At 46.9% G+C, this 19,169-nt stretch overlaps 1 long non-coding RNA gene across 1 annotated transcript in view; it reads right to left on the bottom strand.

Annotated features, from left to right (window-relative positions):
* LOC146832891 (uncharacterized) overlaps positions 1-11,796 on the bottom strand; it is a 311,812-nt gene extending 300,016 nt beyond the window's left edge. Inside the window, exon 1 of the long non-coding RNA XR_014960469.1 lies at positions 11,680-11,796. This is a non-coding gene — a long non-coding RNA (uncharacterized LOC146832891). The remainder of the gene's footprint in view (positions 1-11,679) is intronic.
* Between the last annotated feature and the right edge of the window lie 7,373 nt (positions 11,797-19,169).

Consider the following 19,169-nt stretch of genomic DNA (forward strand, 5'->3'; position numbering starts at 1 on the left):
TAGTGGACGGGGTCCTGGAGCTGGTGGGCAGGACAGAGTCCAGCATGCTGCCGCCTCACAGGATCGTTCGGATGGTAACCACTTTGATGACAACAGGGGTGGCCAGTATTATCACGATGACTATGATCTGGATGAGGTGACAGGAATATCTCACAGCTAGGACAGCCAGGGACAGAGTGAGGGACCAGTTCAGATACCTGTAGATCAGCGCGGTCCTTATAGTACTGCAGATTTGCATGGCTCAGCTAAGGAATGTCTGGTGGATACAGGTGCTGTGAATAGCTCTATCTCCCGGTCTCTGGTCTCCGGGGCAGCTCTGTCTGGCCATAATAATGTTTCGGTAGGATGTACCGGTTGTAAGCCCCATTTCCATACCTTTTATATTGACTATAGGTCCTTTTACTGTAGATTCACCATTCTTGTTAACATCAAATTGTGGAGAAAATTTAAAGGGTTTAGATTTATTAAAGAAGTTGCATGCGACAATTTATTGTTCTACGGAAGGTGTTTACATGACAATGGGTCAGAATGTGGTCAACTCTAAGCAGTGTCTATCCAAAGATGCACCCCTCCCTGCTGAATTAAAGAATGTGCCGCCCACGTTGTGGGCAACAGGTGACACGATGTAGGACTATTGCATATTCCCCCAGTTTCCATTAAAGTTAAAGGCCATGCCATTTTGCCTCGTATTCCCCGGTATAAAATACCACAAGCAGGGGATCGAGCTTTGTTGCGGATTTTACAGGACCTGATTGAGTCGGGGGTTGTTGAAGAGATGACTGCAAATGTGTGTAATAGCCCTATTCTTCCCATTCTTAAGAGGGCACCTTCAGGCTCCTCTGATGATCACCTAGATGTTTATTGTTTTGTGAATGATTTGCGCGCAGTTAATAAAATAGTGGTTCCTCAGTTCCCGGTGATCCCTGACATTATTGCCCTTCTGACAATGATTTCTTCCTCTGCTAAATACTTTTCTGTCATTGAGCTGAAAAATGCATTTTTTAGTATCCCGATCCATCCTGACAGTAGGCACTTGTTCGGTTTTACCCTCGCTGGCAGAAGCTTTAGATTCTGTCGAGCTACTCAGGGCTACACTGAGAGCCCTAGTATATATAGCCAAGACTTGAAAGCTCAATAGGACTCCCTCACGCTTCCCTCAGGTAATGTATTGCTCCAATATGTGGATGATATCCTCATTGCTTCTGACACTAAAAAGGGATGCAAAGGAGTACGGTTAAGTTGTTGCTGCATTTGGCTCACCATGGACATAAAGTGTCCCTTTCTAAATTTCAATATTGTCAACAGGAGGTCACCTATTTAGGTCACCTACTGTCGAAGGAGGGTAGGAGATTGACCCCTGAGCACATCAGCACCATAGTTAAAATTCCTATCCCTAAAACTCAGAGGGATGTGCACGCTTTTATTGGCATTAGTTCCTAATGTCGACAATGGATCCCTAATTATTCGTGTTTAACAAAACCCCTGCTCGCACTAATCACTAAAGATATGCATGAACCCCTGCCTGGGATGCCTAAATGTCAGCAGACGTTTGAGCAATTAAAAGTTGCGCTTTGCTCTGCACCTGTGCTTGGTACACCTCACTATATGAAGTTGTTTGTGCTGTACGTACACGAGACAGCCAGTTGTGCGCTTTCTGTCTTAACAGAGGCCTTTGGAGGTAAGCAACGGCCGTGTGCTTATTTTTCTGCAATCTTGACCCTGTCGCAAGAGCCCTACCGAGTTGTCTAAGAACAGTCACGGCAGTGGCCATCTCTATAAGGCAATCGGCTGGGCTCGTACTTGATACTGACCTCACAGTCATGGTGCCCCATGCTGTGGATACCCTTTTGAGCAAATCAAAGACACAGCACCTCACCAGTGCACGTCTGACCGGTTATGAACTGACCCTCTTTGCACCACGTCACGATTAAAAGATGTGCCACTCTAAACCCAGCCACATTGCTACCCCTCCCTTCTGAGAGTGAGGAAATTGATATACATCATTGTATTTTTCGGATGGAGGAAGAGAACAAGGGATGGGTAGACCTGACTGGTGTTCCCTTATCTGACCCCCAAGGAGAACTATAGGTCGATGGCTCTTGTTTTAAGATGAATAGTTTGCGTTGCTCCATGGGCGGTAGGACATCCCCAATTGCACTCTTATAAAATGTTTTTCAAATCAATTTTATTCATTGTTGCTTTTTAATCTATTGTATCTGTAGGAAGGTGGATATCTGACTATGGTTACCCCCAAATTTTTGCCTAGTGTCTAGCTGGTTTTTCGACTTATTTGGCCTGAGATCCTGCTATTCAGGATCTCAGCCTGGCTGTTCTCTCTTTAAAATGGACTCCATGTACCCTAGGTACATACCCAATTGGTTGGATCACCCTGTCAGCCCCTGTACCAGTGTACACTAGGTACCCAGGGCATTGGTGTACCCAAGGCCTGCCAAGGGCTGAAGCATGTATTATGCCACCCCAGGCTTGGCCTAACAATCTGACACAACTGGCTGATCACTCAGCTGGGGTAAGTTGGTGTAATCACCTCTTACTTAGGTGTAGTATACCTATACCTAACCTTAAATGGGACACCTGGTAACCTATAAGTCACTCCTATGGCAGGCCTTAACAATCCTGAAGGCAGAGTGCTTGGTTCCATGTGAGATGGTGCTCTGGCATGAGCTGAGCCTGTCTGCAGTGGTCGGAACAACTTCCTTCTACTGTTTCCAGATATCGTCATACCATATACTCTTAAGTGCATTATGAACCTCGCGGTTAAATGCTATCTTTGGTTTGGCTTTATCAAAACATGTCGAGTAAGGTGTCATACGAATTGGAATACTAACCCCTCGCCAATTCTGGCGACGGGGTTAGCATTCCACCCTTCTAGAGGGACACGACATGTACAGTGCCTGAAACCCGGGTAAAATCAGACATAGCCTCAGCTCCACAAAATGGATGCTGCCACCACAGACACAAGTCTGCCCTCCTGCTGCTGGGAGTCCTTCCAGCTTGGGAGGTGTGGACAAAGGGTTTCCTGCCAGGGGAGGTGCGTGCACCACCCCAGACAGGATTTTGTGTATTGGTCAGGTAGGGCTTGAAAGAAACCAGACATGCCTGTGGCTCACAAGGAGCCTCGGGGCATATGCCAGTTCAAACCGGTCCTGGGGCACACCAGTCCCGGGCCTGGGGCGAGCTGGACAAAGGATTGGGGGTGTAACCACCCCCCTTCCTGGTCCCACCCTTAGGGAGGGACCTAGCAGGTAGTCCGGCCCCTAGAATCCGCTTAAAGGTAGGAGCTGTGTCCTAAGACTTCAGACATCCTGGAATCAACTTAACACTAAGAAGAAGACGGGAACTTCGACGCTCTGCCGCACAGAGGACTGAAGCCAATCTCCCCTGTGGTCAGGGAGTGACCACCTTGCTAACGCAAGCACCATCCAGCGAATCAACGTCTGCTTTGCCGCCGCCTCCCGCCGGAGACCGAGCCCAGAGACTGACAAGACCTGGACCTCCAGACCTCTCACCGCCCGATCCACAGTCCCTGAAAAGAGGAGACCCGTGGAGGCACCGAGACACGTGGAGCCAGCCATCTTGGATCGACTACGACAAGCTGACAAGTGCAACAACCGAGGCTCCCTCCAAGTTGTGCTTTGGGATCTGAGAAGCCCAACTCTCGAGCAGCATTTGCACCAAAGGTGAGCCCTCCAGCATCTCCACGATCTGCGTGGGGCCCTTCTGCATTTTGCCACTCGACGCGCCTAACCGGTTGCTGGCCCGCTGGCTAGTGGCCATCTTGGCGACGAACTCTACGAAAAACACCGCTGGTCTGGTTGCTCCAGACTGGCCCTTGCTCCTCTCCAAAGGAGCAATCCCTCTGACCTTGCTGGTCAGAACCAACAGCTGATTTCCGAATCCTCCTACAATTGCTTTTGCCAAGGCTTGTTTGCTTCGACCAAGTCGCCGACACCGCCGACAGCGAGAGCCTGCGTGGGACAGCTCGTGAGCCGACTCCTGGACGTCGTCGACCTTCAGGGACCACGTGGCTGCGGAGACAAGCTACCCCTCATCACCTGTTTGCACCCGACATCGCCTGGTACCTACCTGGTGCCACGCCGGTCACTGGCTAGTGACTGTGAACACTGTCCCCTCTGCTTTCAGGTCTTCTGCAACTCCGATCCACCCTTGGATCCACCGCATCTCTCCCGGACCGACCGCCTGCAGCATCTTTGTCCCAGGCTCAACGGAACAGATAGAAGAAACCCGACGCACTTTGAGGCCTATGCACCCGCTTCCTGTGGGTGAGGTAAAGCTGGTACTCCGGTGCCCAAGTGTAGTAATACATCTCTAGTGCCTGTGTTCCAAATCTTAAGTTCCTAGTCAACCCGGAAGATCTCCTTTGCAGTAACTTTATACTTTTTACGCTCCCATTGAAACCTATGGGAGCACGCGTGTGACTATTTGCTCTGCACACGCCACCCGTGGACCTCCTGGTCACTAACTGACGTTAGCTCCTTGTAGGCCCAGCGATTCTAGAGGCCCTAGGCCTTTTCCCTTTTCTGTTCGTGGTACTTATACCACTATTTTAGTATATGGTTCGAGTGGCCACCAGGGCCTATCCATATAAAGTGCAACTTCTGGGTATTCTACTGTAATCTTGTTTGACGATTTGTGCTCCTGTGCTCATAAAGAGACTAGGGGTTACTTTGAGAAATAAATACATATATATTTTGAATATATATCTGTGTGGTGTCCTTTCATTGGTATAAAAGGGGATTGCATTTGGTAAAACAGCTGGCTTAACACGCATCACGAGTTTAGCCTCAAAGACTGCTTAGCCTACGCTACCACTAGGGCAGCTAGTCCGAAAAGGTTGACTTACAACCACACCATAAGGGTTGCTTGGCATGGTACAAGGTGATCACTTTAACTAGTGAGCATCATATACCAGGCCAACTTCTCACATTGGTGAGCAGCGGTTGGATTTGAGCTTGCTGTGTTTTACCATTGTAATCTCTTGGTTACCAATTGAAAGATCACATAGGTACCTGTAGGTACATATAAAACAAGATTAGATATACATAAGTTCTACTGAACTTAGTTGTTGTAGAGCAAAGGGAGTAGCACACCCTGACTACAACTGCTAGATAGGTTTAGTAGGCAAACCCAAGTGTAGGTAGATTGCAACACATCCACCCACACTTAAGAGCAATGGCCGGGGCAGAGGGGTCCACTGTACCCATCTCTGTTGAGAGTGACCCCCAGAGGGCACCATCCAGCTTTGCTACCCTTAATCAGAATGAGCTCAGGCATTTGGCAACTCTTAGAGGCCTTAAACAGCCCAAGAACCCTACCTCTGCTGAGCTCAGAGAACTCTTACAAAATGATGAGAATCAGAGAGAACTCAGGAAAGCTTCCCAGTTAGCCCCCTTAGGGTCAGGAACAGGAGGCCCCCCTTCTGAAGATGCCACAGAGGTACCCCCTTCCAATAGCCATCCCTTAGATGAGCACCATACTACAGAGGAGGAAAGTGATGGGGATACAGAAAGTGGTGAGGATGAAGGGAGAACTAGCCCAGTGCCAAGTGTTATACTTGGCCCAGCTAAACTAAGGCTATTGGGGACTGACAATGGGTTTACACCATTGGATCTCCCCAGTGGACTTAACACAGGGCTTGGGAGGCAAAGGAATCGCTCAGGTGACTCCAATGCTTCTCATGGCTCTAGAGGCTCTCAAGGTCACTCCAGGAAAAGGATGACCACCCCTCAGAGGAGGGAACATGAGGCCAGAATGCAGGAAGCCCAGCTGAGGATCAGGAAGCAGGAGCTAGAAGTAGCCCTGATGGAAGAAAAACTGAGGAAGGCTAGGCAACCTAGAGAGAGTGGGTCTATACCCACTGGTGGCAGCATTGTCCCTAAGGACAAAGATAGGGTCTTTGATAATAGGAACCTGTCTAAGGTTGTGCCCCCCTACAAAAGTGGGGATGACATCCACAAATGGATAACTGCTCTTGAGAGAGCCTGCAAAGTACAGCAGGTTCCTGAAGACCAGTGGGCAGCAATCCTCTGGCTCTCCTTTGAAGGAAGAGGCAGAGACCGACTCCTCACTGTTAGGGAGGAGGATGTCAGAAACTACAGAGTCCTGAAGAGTGTCCTAGTTGATGGGTTAGGCTTAACCACTGAACAGTACAGGTTAATGTTCAGAGACACCCAAAAGACACAGACTCAGGACTGGTCTGAATATGTTGAATGTGCCACTAAGGCTTTGGAGGGTTGGTTGCTGGGAAGTAAGGTATCTGATTATACAGGATTGTACAATTTGATGATGAGAGAACAGATTTTAAGTAACTGTCAAAACCAGCTCCTCCATCAACACCTGGTAGACTCAGATTTGACCTCTCCCCAAGAATTGGGAAAGAGGGCAGATAAATGGGTCAGGACCAGGATCAGGCCTAAGAATCAGGGTGGTGACCAAAGGAAAGATACCACCAAACCTCAAGAGAAGGGTGGGGATAAAGCAAAAGAGAAATCTTCCTCAGGGCCCCAAAACTCCACACAGGGTGGTGGGTCCCAGGCTCCCTCCTCTACCACAGGTAAAAAGCCTTACTGCCATGAGTGTAAAACTCCTGGGCATTGGAAAACTGACAGCAGTTGCCCAAGGGCTACAAACAAAACTGTTGCTCCAATTACTCCTATCACACCACCTATTACTGTCAGCAGTAATCCCCCAGGTGGTGGGAGTGCCCCCAAAAATTTGGGTGGGTTTACTTGGGGAACACAGGGGGACCCTGGCTTAGCCAATTCCCCTGCAGCAGATACTCTTGTCTGTGATGGTGGCATGGGGTTTGCCAACTTCACTGCCTGTCCCAACACTTTGGGTAGGTACAGACAGGAACCCTACATCAATGGTACAAAAGCTGAGGCCTACAGAGACACTGGAGCTAGCATCACAATGGTGGCCCATTGGCTAGTTCCCTCTGAGCAGCTTTTGCCTGGTTTCTCCTACCAGGTGACCAACATTGATGGCAAACAGAACAGTCATCCCATGGCAGAGGTATGTCTCAGCTGGGGAGGTGTCACTGGCCCTAAAAGGGTGGCAGTGTCCCCAACCTTACCTGTAGACTGCTTACTGGGGAATGACTTAGAACTCTCAGCTTGGGCTGGAGTTGAACAAGACACCCATTCTAAAATGGTAGGCCTTTCACAAAAGGGTAGTGGGGTTGTGCCATTCACAACCCCTGTCCAAATAGATTTCCTCCCTGGAAAGGTTGGAAGGGCAGTGGTAGCCACAGCCCAGGCACAGACAGACTTCCCTGTAGAGACTGGCAGAGCTGTGACAGTCACAGCTCAAACACAAACTGAGTGCCCCCCTGAAAAGGTTGGCAAGGCTGTAGTGGTCTCAGCCTATACTCAGACTGACATAGGTGTAGTGAAGCCTGAAACTATGGATCACTCCACACAAACAGAGAGTAGTGGGGAGGAAGAAAAGTCTCCCTCTCCCCAGACATTAGGAAAAAGTCAGCCTCCTCAGGGAGCTGACCTCACCCCTTGTGAAGGAACTGCCCCAGAGGTAGCCAGGCCTGGCCTGGCAGAGCCTCTGATGTCAGTGGCCCCTTCCAAGGTGGGACCCAGTCTGGTGCAGGTAGCCTGCCTCTCTCTACCCTGCCTCAGTCAGCCCAGGGCTGCAGAGGTCAGGGAGGCCAGTGGACCCCAAGAGGGCCCCTGTCCACAAGAACCCCCCCATCAAAAGAATGAGGATTGCCTGGCTAGTAGCCCTAGTCAGGTGATGGGTAAAAACATTCCTGAGGGATCTCCTTTACAGGTAGTTAGGGACCTCCCCCAGAGGGATGCTGTTGGGTACAGGCAAACATGGGACCTTAGGGCCCCAGACCTGACCTGTCCCTCCAGTAAGCCCACAAAAGGGACCCAGCCTCCAGCTTTAGGTAGCCAGAGGCTGACCCTGAGAGCACAGTGCAACTCAGTTAAGGAAAGAAAGGCATCCATGGTGGAGGGGGATTGGAGGAAGGTGAGGCCCCACTTTGAGGACACTCACTTCAGTACTCCATCTCAACACCAGCCTTTTACTTTGCCAAGACACACCAAAGGTAGAGATTCCCTATGGTGGAGACCCTCTGATACCCTTAGGGTGAGGGATTGCTTAGTGGACCATGAGACAGGGGGTAACCATGCCAGTGCTGGTTCCTCCTTATATGGCCACTTGGGCAATATAGGCTCACCTGGTCAAGGTCAGCCTTATCTCCCTTCGTTTGGGGGGGGGTTGTGTAGGAAGGTGGATATCTGACTATGGTTACCCCCAAATTTTTGCCTAGTGTCTAGCTGGTTTTTCGACTTAGTTGGCCTGAGATCCTGCTATTCAGGATCTCAGCCTGGCTGTTCTCTCTTTAAAATGGACTCCATGTACCCTAGGTACATACCCAATTGGTTGGATCACCCTGTCAGCCCCTGTACCAGTGTACACTAGGTACCCAGGGCATTGGTGTACCCAAGGCCTGCCAAGGGCTGAAGCATGTATTATGCCACCCCAGGCTTGGCCTAACAATCTGACACAACTGGCTGATCACTCAGCTGGGGTAAGTTGGTGTAATCACCTCTTACTTAGGTGTAGTATACCTATACCTAACCTTAAATGGGACACCTGGTAACCTATAAGTCACTCCTATGGCAGGCCTTAACAATCCTGAAGGCAGAGTGCTTGGTTCCATGTGAGATGGTGCTCTGGCATGAGCTGAGCCTGTCTGCAGTGGTCGGAACAACTTCCTTCTACTGTTTCCAGATATCGTCATACCATATACTCTTAAGTGCATTATGAACCTCGCGGTTAAATGCTATCTTTGGTTTGGCTTTATCAAAACATGTCGAGTAAGGTGTCATACGAATTGGAATACTAACCCCTCGCCAATTCTGGCGACGGGGTTAGCATTCCACCCTTCTAGAGGGACACGACATGTACAGTGCCTGAAACCCGGGTAAAATCAGACATAGCCTCAGCTCCACAAAATGGATGCTGCCACCACAGACACAAGTCTGCCCTCCTGCTGCTGGGAGTCCTTCCAGCTTGGGAGGTGTGGACAAAGGGTTTCCTGCCAGGGGAGGTGCGTGCACCACCCCAGACAGGATTTTGTGTATTGGTCAGGTAGGGCTTGAAAGAAACCAGACATGCCTGTGGCTCACAAGGAGCCTCGGGGCATATGCCAGTTCAAACCGGTCCTGGGGCACACCAGTCCCGGGCCTGGGGCGAGCTGGACAAAGGATTGGGGGTGTAACCACCCCCCTTCCTGGTCCCACCCTTAGGGAGAGACCTAGCAGGTAGTCCGGCCCCTAGAATCCGCTTAAAGGTAGGAGCTGTGTCCTAAGACTTCAGACATCCTGGAATCAACTTAACACTAAGAAGAAGACGGGAACTTCGACGCTCTGCCGCACAGAGGACTGAAGCCAATCTCCCCTGTGGTCAGGGAGTGACCACCTTGCTAACGCAAGCACCATCCAGCGAATCAACGTCTGCTTTGCCGCCGCCTCCCGCCGGAGCCCGAGCCCAGAGACTGACAAGACCTGGACCTCCAGACCTCTCACCGCCCGATCCACAGTCCCTGAAAAGAGGAGACCCGTGGAGGCACCGAGACACGTGGAGCCAGCCATCTTGGATCGACTACGACAAGCTGACAAGTGCAACAACCGAGGCTCCCTCCAAGTTGTGCTTTGGGATCTGAGAAGCCCAACTCTCGAGCAGCATTTGCACCAAAGGTGAGCCCTCCAGCATCTCCACGATCTGCGTGGGGCCCTTCTGCATTTTGCCACTCGACGCGCCTAACCGGTTGCTGGCCCGCTGGCTAGTGGCCATCTTGGCGACGAACTCTACAAAAAACACCGCTGGTCTGGTTGCTCCAGACTGGCCCTTGCTCCTCTCCAAAGGAGCAATCCCTCTGACCTTGCTGGTCAGAACCAACAGCTGATTTCCGAATCCTCCTACAATTGCTTTTGCCAAGGCTTGTTTGCTTCGACCAAGTCGCCGACACCGCCGACAGCGAGAGCCTGCGTGGGACAGCTCGTGAGCCGACTCCTGGACGTCGTCGACCTTCAGGGACCACGTGGCTGTGGAGACAAGCTACCCCTCATCACCTGTTTGCACCCGACATCGCCTGGTACCTACCTGGTGCCACGCCGGTCACTGGCTAGTGACTGTGAACACTGTCCCCTCTGCTTTCAGGTCTTCTGCAACTCCGATCCACCCTTGGATCCACCGCATCTCTCCCGGACCGACCGCCTGCAGCATCTTTGTCCCAGGCTCAACGGAACAGATAGAAGAAACCCGACGCACTTTGAGGCCTATGCACCCGCTTCCTGTGGGTGAGGTAAAGCTGGTACTCCGGTGCCCAAGTGTAGTAATACATCTCTAGTGCCTGTGTTCCAAATCTTAAGTTCCTAGTCAACCCGGAAGATCTCCTTTGCAGTAACTTTATACTTTTTACGCACCCATTGAAACCTATGGGAGCACGCGTGTGACTATTTGCTCTGCACACGCCACCCGTGGACCTCCTGGTCACTAACTGACGTTAGCTCCTTGTAGGCCCAGCGATTCTAGAGGCCCTAGGCCTTTTCCCTTTTCTGTTCGTGGTACTTATACCACTATTTTAGTATATGGTTCGAGTGGCCACCAGGGCCTATCCATATAAAGTGCAACTTCTGTGTATTCTACTGTAATCTTGTTTGACGATTTGTGCTCCTGTGCTCATAAAGAGACTAGGGGCTACTTTGAGAAATAAATACATATATATTTTGAATATATATCTGTGTGGTGTCCTTTCATTGGTATAAAAGGGGATTGCATTTGGTAAAACAGCTGGCTTAACACGCATCACGAGTTTAGCCTCAAAGACTGCTTAGCCTACGCTACCACTAGGGCAGCTAGTCCGAAAAGGTTGACTTACAACCACACCATAAGGGTTGCTTGGCATGGTACAAGGTGATCACTTTAACTAGTGAGCATCATATACCAGGCCAACTTCTCACAGTATCCTATTACTTTATTCAGTAATGGAAGGATGTGTTTTTTTCACACATTAATATTTTGTCAAGCCCAATGCATTCCGGGCCCTGCCCTTCATCAGGGGCTGTTATCTGTAAACATAGAGGATATATTTAGCATAGTACCGTAAAAATCTATGTGAATACATGTAATATATGGCTTTACATGAAGTATTAGTGATGGATGTAAATATTGTACAAGTCATTTATACATTTTGTCTATCAAACTGTGTTACCAACGAATTGGTGATTGTCCATTGTTTGTGCTGCTTTTAGAAATGGTGTCATGTTAGAAGTTTATGATAGCGTGATGTGAACGAGGACGATGGGTGAAAAAGAAAAAAAGAAAATAACTCGGTTTTAACAATTCGGTGTTTCGTGTTCAGAGAGTGAATAACGATCGGGTCGGTAATTTTATGCAGAAATAGCGACGTAACATTTAACCCAAGCAAATAGTGCTTGTGACTTTTAAACCGTGTGTGCATGGTAACAAACCTTAGTTGCACTTTGAACGCTGAATATCTTCTTCAATTAACCGTTTCTAAGAGAGATTTGTGAAATCTGCATATAATTAGCCTGGACAGAATCAAAGTACGTGCAAAAACTGTTAACCGCGGTTTCGTGATTAATTTCTCACCTCGTTTAGATAAGTTTCCCGTTAGGATTATTTTCCCGTCGTAAATGGTGATAGCTCGAGTCAGCGTCCAGAGTTGTGCTTCATGCCGTGTTCACGACGTAATCCGGTATATGTGGAGGTGACCCGGAAGTTGAAACTTGATAGAGGTAAAAAAACAGACGTAATTCATTCTCTACGTTTCTATAGCGGTCAAGCGAATGTGTTTAAACTACAGGCTTGATGAAAGTAGAAAGCAGACTGTGTAATCGGTCCAAAGTGAATACGCTTTCGGATTGCCAGTTAACTAAAATAAACGGGATGAAATATGAGGTGGATGCATATGTGAAAAGTGAAATGATAAAGAGGGTGAAATAAAGATTCTGTGTATGGAAAACACGGATAACTGGGCTTTCTATCAAATGAGACACAATGAATACATGTGAATATGGTTACATGGAATCAGTTGCCAACTTTGTGATGAAAATCTTTCTAAATACATGATGATAAGGAGAATACTTGGTTTTGAACTGTTTTTCATAGTGATAAAGTTCAAATAGAACAATTTAAATCCAGTCTCTCATTGAGACCCTTTGGATTGACTGTATTAAGTTGGTTTTTCCAGTAAACTTCTCTTTGTAATGGGTACTGGGTGTAATGTCTTCCTGGTAGAATTGGTACTTGCTCAAGTACTACGAATCTCAACTGGCTTGTGTTATGTTTCATTAAATTGAAATGTACAGCCACCGTTGATTTTGTGTTTTTTGTCCGGATATTACTTTTGTGTTCTGTCAAATGGATTTTTTAAATTTTGCGTTCAGTTTTCCCTACGTATGCGTATCCACAAGGGCATTTTAACATGTATATCATGTTTGTGCTGTCACATGTGGCTGTTACTCTTAGTTTCACTTGAGTTCCTTTTGCGGGGTGAAGTATGTGGCTTCCTTTAATGATGGCGTTACAATTACCACAATTCATACAAGGTAGGGTACCCTTATGCTTACCATCCTGATTCTCAACTTTTTTGTTTAGGATTTCTTTTAAATTGCGTGTTTGTAGGTACGCAAATCTGGGAGGTTGACTGAAGATGCCTTTGAAATCTTCTTCTAATGTCAAGATAGACCAATGTTTTACTATTTACTTTTTTATGCTCATGCTTCTAGAAGAGAATTTCGATACAAATACCATCCTTTGTGTCTCAGTTTTTTTGGATTTGTTCAAGAGGAAATTTTCTCTCTTTTCTTTGTCAACCTTTTTAGCCGCGTCTTCCAGAATATTATCCGCATAAACTCTTTGTTGAATTTTTTCAATGGTGTTTGTCTTGCTTCTGGTGTAACCTTCTTCTGATGATGAAATTCTTTTGATTCGTAATAATTGAGAGAATAGCAAGTGGTTTTAAGGGCTTGCTGGTGGAAGCTTCCATAGTGTAAGAGATTATTGCGATCTGTTATTTTAGTGTAAACACTTGTGATTAGTTGTCCTTGTTTATTCTGGATTAACACATCCAAAAATGTGATTTCATATCTTTGAATATTGAACATGAAACTTATTCTCTCATTGATGTTGTCCACTTTCGCAATTGCTTCTGTGAGTTCTCTTTCTGAGCCTTTCCACAAGATAAAAATATCATCTATGTACCTTTGTACAAGATTAAATTTGTGATCCATTTTTTCTGATTGAGAATGTGATCCAGTTCTAACCCGTACATAAAGATATTAGCATAGGTTGGTGCAGCACAATTTCCCATGGAAGTACTCGAGGATTGAACAAAAAACGAATCTCTCCACTGAAAGTAGCTGTGAAAAAGGGTGAAATTAAGTAGTTCCATTAGGAACACTTTTAGGTCTTCGTCTTTATCTGTCGTTACCAGAAATGATTCCACTGCTTCAATACCCAGATTATGGGGGATGGAGGTATAGAGAGATTTTACATCAATGGTGCATAGGATCATATTGTCTGTAAGACTGGATCGAGCATTATTCAAAATGTTTAGAAAATGGGTGGTGTCTTTGATGTAGGTTGCCATTGTTTGCACAATGGGCTGTAGGTGTTTATCCAGACATTTTCCCACTGGTTCATGAATAGAATTGATAGTGGAGACGATGGGCCGAAACGGTGGTTTGGTGGAGTGTTTGTGGATCATGTATATGTATGGGATTCCTGGATTTGTTTTGATGAGGTACTCCTTTTCCTTGTTGCTTATAGTACCATGATCAACTGCTTTATTGACTATTTCAATCAGTATTTTCTGAAACTGATCTGTGGGATGAAACATTATTTTGGTTTAGGTGTTCGCATCATTTGCATGGTTGTCCACGTTTTCTAAATCGAAATCTGTGTCTAAGATTACTAAGGCTCCACCTTTATCGGCTTGGCGAATGGTTATTTTGTTGTTTTGAGCCAACTGTTCAATGGCATGTCTTTCTTTTTGTGTGATATTGGAGGATTTTGACCTGGGTCGTTGAAAGATGGTTTGTAAATCTTTAAGGACAACTTTTTCAAAAGCATCCAATACTTTATGGCTGATGGGCGCCATATATTTACTCTTGTTACGTAACCCACATAATGTGTCTTTCTTAGGTTCTTCAGGTTTATCCACACTATTTTCAAAAAGGTTTCTTAATCTGAGTACCCTTATGAATTTGTGTATACTGATTTGCGTTTCCAGTAAATTGGAATGGTAATTGGGAACGTAGGAAGTTCCTTTTTTGTAATGTTCTCATTTGAAGTTCCGTGAGTTTTTCTTTTGAGATGTTAATCACTAGGGTCTGTGGCTCCTTGTATTTTTTGCTACCGATTTGGTTGTGGTTCTTGTTTGACTTCCTCTTCCTGGTTCTTCTAGTGATCCGGGGCCTTTCTCTAAAAATGGCTGACTTGTTTGCGGAACTGGTATATTGGATTGTTTTAAGATACCAATGGCACTACAACCAATTTATATGCGATCACAACCCTGCACACGGTAGTTGAGACATTGCGAGTTCCCTATCAGTCGGCCCAAGCAGTGGAACTTGTTGCCCTGTGAGTTAAGCGAGGGACTGTTTGTCAATATTTATACTGACAGCCAGAACGCCTTTGGAGTGGCCCATAATTTTTGGCGACTCTGGGCAGAGAGGGGGTTTCTCATCTCTCATGGGATGAAGATACAGAATGGCCCTCTCATACATAGGCTTTTGTCGGCACTGACACTCCCCAAGAAATTAACAATAATAAAATGTAGTGCCCACAAGGCAATAACTGATGATGTGGGTAGAGGGAATGCATTTGCAGACCAGACAGCCAAGGAGACAGCCTGAATAAAGATGAAAAGGATGTTTGTGGCAGGCCCAGCTAGGAGGATGCTTGAGGTTACTATGTTTGAGGGTACGTTAGCAAAGGTCAAGGAGATTCAGAGCGAGGCAACGATCGAGGAGTTAGCAGTATGGCAGGAAAGCACAGCACGTTTGGCTGAGGAAGGGTGTTGGATGGATAAGTCAGGTAAACAGAGGTGGATGTTACCAGATGCATATGTTCTCCCCATAGTCACTATGGCGCACGGGCCAGCCCATATCAGTGCAAAAGGTATCTGTAAATTGTTAGATCTTGTATGGCAAAATGAGAAAATCCCAAAGTTGGCCGCCCATTTGGTCAAATATTGAATGGTGTGCATGATGCACAATCCTGAGAAGGGTACCCCTACACCATCTGGCAATTTTGCACCCCCTACTTTCCCCTTTGAGGTCTTCCAATTAGATTACATAGAGATGGATCGAGTCAACAATTTGAAATATGTATTAGTGGTTGTTTGCGCATTCAGTAAATGGGTTGAGGCTTACCCCACTAAAGAAAATACAGCCATAGCGACCGCAAAGGTACTCATGAAGGAGTTATTTCTTCGCTTCGGCTTGCCCTGTTTGATTTGGAGTGATAATGGAAGCCACTTTAATGCGAGAGTGATATAGTTGGTTTGCGAAGGACTCCACATCAAACAAAGGTTTCATGCTGCAAATCACCCCCAGTCAGCGGGTCTAGTTGAGAAGTACAATGGTACTCTCAAACTGAAATTGGCAAAGATTCAGCAGAGCAGAGGGTTGCAGTGGCCAGATGTTTTACCATTAACTCTCTTGGCTACAAGAAAAACTGCTCATTCTAGAGCAGGATTATCACCTTACGAGGTCGTGTTTGGATGCCCGGCAAATCTCTGGGGTATACCGCGTCCTCGGAAATTTTCCAAGATTGAATATTCTCTGTTAGTGGATTATTTATATGAGTTAACTAAAAGTCTGCGTTCCATTCACTAACCGATCCAGGACACACTTCCGCCAGCGCCTGAGGGGCCAGAGCATAACATTCGGCCCAAGGATTACATCCTCACACGTAACTTCCAGAGGAAGAAGGCTTTGCGGCTGAAGTGGAAGGGGCCAGTCCAGGTACTCCTTGCCACCCACACAGCAGTCAAGGTTGTTGGCCGAAAGAATTGGATTCACTGCCAGGATTGTCAGAAAGCACCTCTTCCTCTGTCTTACAACCAGTGGGTTCTTGACGGCATTGGGGACTCTTTTCGGATGCCCAGCTAACGTGGACCCAAACGGAGGATTAAAATGATGGAGTATTGAATGCAGAAGTGGCCCCTGAGGTCAGAGCCATTCAGGAGCCCCAGTCTACTGGCCCATCTGTGCTCGAGTCCCAGTCCATTGGCCCCTCTGTGTCTGAGTCTCTTGAGTCCTTTTTTCCGGACCCCTCTGTGCCTAGAGCAGTTAGGTACAATTTGCGCCCTGACGGAGGAACAGTGCACCAAAGGAAAAGTCAGATTAGCAGGGTGGGCTCGATAAGTCTGGCAACAGTATCATAGGGAAAGACGAGATTGGTGCATTGTTCGGACACTGGACAAGATAGACCGAACGTGCTCCCCTTGGGTACCTTACCCTGAGCGACGTGGGATTTCTGCAAGAGCTTGTCCGACAGCCCACCGCCGGTGCTCAACAGTGCCAACATTGATGAACAATAGGAGTCTGCCAGCGAGGCTCTAATGGACGCTGGGAACATTTGCCTTTAGCCCTTTACTTGCATTTTTCCCCCTTGGTTCCATAATGTATCTGTTTGACCGCCCAATTGAGGAGGAAGAACAGCCATTTGCGGCACCGCGTTTAGAGCGGTATGGATCTTGTTGGTCTGCTTGGTCCACAAAGAGTAAAATAGTTTTCGTAGTGATCGTTGTGATTTCCTTAATAACAGTGCCTGCGATAACATGCTTCTTAGAGGAAAAGTATCCTGTGCGCTCTTTGATTGGTACGACACCTTTTCCCCCTGAGCATATATTTGTCACTTTGGCACCTCATAAAGGGGAGCACCGAAAATCTTATAAGGATAATGTGTTTATACAAATGTTGCACCAGACACATAATGCGTCTAATATGACAAACTGTTGGGTGTGTGGACTACTTCCCTCAGTGACCCACGAAAGTGAGATCTTCTTGTCCATGCCATTGTCCTATATCAGTAGCTGTGAGGGGTGGTTTGCATTGCTTAGTATGGTATGTCCAACTCCCCAATTTAATACATTAGAAAGAAAGAGTATTGATCCCCACACCATGATACCACCATGATACAAAACGTAATCTTTCAGCATTGAGCACCTCCTGGTGCTCCAATAGGTCGAAAAACGTTCGGTAGATTGTTCTTGAGTTCTTACATGCATGCATACAAAGGGGTGAGAAATGGAACATGGTCTCATACGGAAATAGATGATTTCCTGGGATTCAACACGTCAGAATATTTCCAGTCCTTTCAGGCTCGTAATGTTACTGAAGATAAGCCAATCCATCTGTCAGTGGTTAACACCACAGCTACTTTATGTGTCCAGGGGAGTGGGAAGATGAAGGTTGGGGAGAGCAGGTGCAACACCACATATAAGCTAAGAGCCTCAGAACGAACGCTCCTGATACGATCCCCTAATGTCTATTTTGTTTGTGGATCCCAGGGTTATGTTTGGCTTCCAGAGGGATGGTCGGGTAGGTGTTATCTCTCTGACCTCCTGTATATATAGCTCTCGCTAGTTACCACAAGGACCATCGATTGCAGTGCAGGAGTATATACCTGTCCCGAATCAGAAGGGTTATTCATGCAGCGGCTATAGATCAGACAGACACCATTTTGCAGCAGTTTACAGACGCCATTGGAGACCCATGTCTAATAGCCTTAACTTTCGTCGGCTCACAAGAGTTGTCAAAGGGGTTATTAATACAAATGCGGGTATACTGACAAATATCACTGCTGAGCTTCAAACCACGAGACTCGTTACCCTACAAAACAGGATGGTGTTAGTCGCCATCCTCGCTGACCGGGGAGGGGCCTGTCACGTCATTGGCAGTAGTTGTTGTGTATAAATCCCGGACCACACCCCTAATGTATATGCCACCATTCAGAAGTTGCACAGGCTTGCATCTGACATCCACCAAGAAAATGGTACATGGACTCTCTCTGGATGGTTCTGGGGTTTATTCGCGTCCTGGGGTTGGAAGATTCTTATTTTCCTAGTTGCAATTCCTGGCATAATTTTCACCTGTTGCTTGTGTATACATTGTCTTCCTGCTTGCTGTGCTTACTATGTAACAACACTGACACCCAAACAGAAGGTCCCAGTACATGACCCTAAGACAACAGCCATGACGATGCAGGGTAACCAAGACCTAGCCCAATAGACGAAGGCATTTTTTAATATTGATAATGTGTGTATTAACTTGCAGCAGTAGCTTTCATGATATACAAGGAGTTATTTGCCTTTCACAGTAGCAAAATATTAGCAAATGCTAAAAGGAGGGTCTTTTGGAATGAAAAATGTTTTTGGTCAACTTTCCCTTGCATTGTACGATTTAAATTAGCATTTGCAGCACCATTTTGTATACAGCCGCCATTTTGTACCATGACGAAACTAAGCTTCTGTCTCATTCTGTTTGCCTCAGCAGAAAGCAGCCTGGATGTTTTTTTTAATTTCTCCAAGGTTGAGCTTCACTGCACTAATGAATAGACTGTTTTGTCATTACATACCTTTTTAGTTAGAATAGGCCTGCTCCCACCCTTAGAGAGGCGGGCACCGGCAGAGTAACCTTGAAACAGAGATAGCATGTACCCGGTCTCAGGATTGCAGCTCGTCCTTCTGTGTCTCCTTTGTTCACCAGCTACTGACTGGAAAATTCCAGTCTGGGTGGTCTTTAGGGGTATTGGAAATGTATAATATGTATTACCATGTTGGCGGGGGTCAGTCCCTTTGCAGAAATCCAAGGAGGCTGGTCAGAGTGGACTCCTCTTGAGTGTATGACTAATAAATAAATTTGATTTGTATTCTCTACTGTCTGACCGACTCTTCATTTGTTTGGAAGGCTGAGAGGTGGTCGCAAGTGACCCTGGTGACCCGATTCGGGTCACTTCCTTCAGGTTTGAAAAGTGGCACAAGTGTTTGCAATAGAAGGGAAACAGGGAGCAAACCAGGGGGTACTTGCAGCATGTATTGTGCCATCTTCACTAACATAGACAACTCC

Source organism: Triturus cristatus, chromosome 4_2 (assembly GCF_964204655.1).
Source record: "Triturus cristatus chromosome 4_2, aTriCri1.1, whole genome shotgun sequence".
Taxonomy (NCBI): Eukaryota; Metazoa; Chordata; class Amphibia; order Caudata; family Salamandridae; genus Triturus; species Triturus cristatus.